Source organism: Myodes glareolus, chromosome 7 (genome assembly GCF_982192425.1).
Source record: "Myodes glareolus chromosome 7, mMyoGla1.1, whole genome shotgun sequence".
NCBI lineage: Eukaryota > Metazoa > Chordata > Mammalia > Rodentia > Cricetidae > Myodes > Myodes glareolus.
The window spans coordinates 64,165,311-64,168,438 of record NC_142032.1 but is presented as its reverse complement, the minus strand read 5'-3'; positions in this window follow the sequence as shown (position 1 = coordinate 64,168,438).

The following is a 3,128-nucleotide window of genomic DNA, read 5'->3' as shown; positions in this document are numbered from 1 at the left end:
GATCTCTGTTCTTCCTGTGGTCTTGAGCCAGTCAGAAAAGGGAATGATTGTGAGCCATGATTATTTTGCTTTCAACACAAAGTTTTAGGGAGATTCATACAGCGCCTGCATCCCACAGAAGCTGTGAGGGAGGGGTCCAGCACAGCCACAGGGAATCCAGGATCCTTATGCTCTAAGAGACATCCTTGTTGTCCTTGTGCCCTGCTCAGCCAGTTAAACCCTACTGGAACATGGTATCTGGAAGGGAGCCGGAAGAAACCCTGGGAGGGATATTGGGCACACACTTCAGGGATGGTGGAGCAGATGTGGAGTAGATAATGAGAGCTCACAGGGAGGGGGACCGGTCCTACACAAAGATTTAAAAAAACCTATCTCAGGCTTGTGCCTAGTGAAACCCATTTTTCCTGAAATGCCAGAAGCTTGGGAAACTCAAACACAGGAGAGCCATCTTTACCAAGACCATCATCTATCTACCCATAAACACACCTCTAACAAGCCCCAGAGCTGTTCTAAGACCAATTGGTTGTCAAATTTAAACATCAATTAGAGGTCTGAGAAGAAACAGAATGTATAGCCCACCATCTTGAAATTGAAGGCAGCAGAAGCTGGTGGAATGCCAGGGCTAACAGAACTGTTACTCATGTTCATAAAACTAAGGAAGGTGGGAACATGGCATCTCACAGAGATCTTCAATAAATAAAAAAAGATTTATTTTTATTATATGCATGTGCACATGAGAGCAGGTGCCCACAGAGGCTCTGACCTAGAGCTAGGGTTACAGACATCTGCTGCGGTTGATGGGAATCCAGCTAGGATCCTCTAGAGAAGCAGTGCTGCTTCACCATCTCTCCAGCTTTGAAAAGAGCGAGATGGGAATTCTGAAGCTGAAAGTACAGTGCTGGAACCTTAAACACCTCGCTGAAGGACTCACAGGGTGAGCTGAGATGGCAGAGGGAAGACCTAGTGAGCTGGGCACATCAACTGCGCAATGCAAGTCAAGAAGCTGAGAAAGCTGAAAACTAGGTTACATGGCTCTCGTCTGTAATCTCAACGCCGGCAAGACTGAGAGTTCAAAACCAGTCTCAGCTACAGAGCCAGTCCCAAACTTGACGAAGGACAGGAAACTTTTCACAGAAATAGAAAAGCTAATCTTAAAATTCATGTGGATGCACAAAAGTATAATGTTAGAGATACCACCATAGCTGACTGCAAGTTAGAATACAGAGTTGTAATAGGAACAGGACAGTAACGACAAACAGGTAAGTAGGCTGATGAGAACAAAGTGACCAGAAATAAGCTCACACAGCTACGGCCACCTAATCCGAAAACAGTGTCAAAAACATATATGGGAGAAAAGATGGGCTCTTTTTGCGTATGATAGTGGGAAAGAATGGGTTCCATATGCAGAAGAATGAGACCAGGTCCTTGGCTGTTCTCTGCATAAAACTCAACCTGGATCAAATGTCTTAATGTAAGATTTGGAATTCTGAGACTGTTAGAAGAAAGCAGGAGAACATGCCAGGATAAAGACATGGGCAAGAGCTTTCTGCTAAGGACCTAAACAACTCAGAAAATCCAAGAACTGACAAATGAGATTTACAAGAAATAGAGACTTCACAATGAAGAAAACAAACAGTTTGCAGAATGGGTGAATCTCCTTGCTTGCTATCTGATAAGGTTTTACTATCTAAAGCAGTGGTTCTCAACCTAAGATCACGACCTCCTTAGAGGTCACATATCAGATGTCCTGCATATCAGATATTTACATGGTGATTGCTAACAGCAGCAAAATTATAGTGGCAACAAAATAATTTTATGGTTGTGGGATCGTCACAACCTGAGGGACTGTATCAAAGAATCACAACATTCGGAAGGCTGAGAACCACTGATCTAAAGTATAGAAAGAACTCAAGACATTAAATACCAAAAGAATAAAGAACACTATCAATAAGTAAATAACTGAATCAAACAATTTTTAGAAGTGGTCAATAAATATATGACACTGAGAGATTCCACTTGCCCTGTCAGAATTATAGCCATCAATAAGATAAGAACAAAGACTTGTACTAGAGAGCATATACCACACATGGAGAGGGTCAGAATTTGGTTCCCGGCGCTGACATCAGGCAGCTCACAATCGCCTGTAACTCTAACTCCAGAATACCTGATACCTACTTCTCGTCTCCATGGGAACCCACACTCAAACGCATATAACCCCACACTGACGCACACACACACACACACACACACACACACACACACACACACACGAGTAATTTTAAAAAATAATATTTTGTAACAAGGTTTCACTAAGTAGTCTGGCTGACCTGGAACTTGCTGTGGAGCCCAGGCTGGCCTTGAACTCACAAAAATCTGCCTGCCTCCACCTCCTGAATTGTGAATTAAAAGCATGCACTATCATACTTGCCAATAAAATTAATTTAAAAATAATCAACGAGAGGCTAGAGAGATGGCTCGGGGTTAGAGCTCTGGCTGCTCTTCCAGAGAGCCTAGGTTTAGTTCCCAGCAACCACACGGTGCCTCACAAGCATATAAGGGGGATCCAACACCCTCTTCTGACAACACACTATACTCACATAGCGCACAGACATACATGTAGGCAAAATACACAGACACATAAAATAAAAATCAAGTCTCAAAAATTTAAATGTAAGCAAAGTCTGGAGACAATATGGGGAAAAGGAACTTTGAACACTGCTGATGCAATGTAAATTGTACTACAGGAACCAAAATGGAGGTAACTCAAAAACTAACAACACAAGGCACAATTCACTCCTCAGGACACACACACACAGAGGAGGAGTGGACAGATGATTGTGGAAATGTTGCAGTACCTTAGATAGCACTATCTGACCCAGCAACTTCACTCTTAGTATATACCCCAAGAGAAATGAACACAGCCACACAAAAATATATACATGAATGCTCATAGCAGCATAATTAACGGCAGGCAAAAGATAAAAGCAACTCAAATATTGAACAACTATCAAATGGATAGACAAATGGGTTATATACATATAACTGGAATATTTTTCAGCTATAAGAATGAGTAACTGATTTTAACATACTGTAATACAGAGAAACACTGAAAACTAGATAAATAAAAA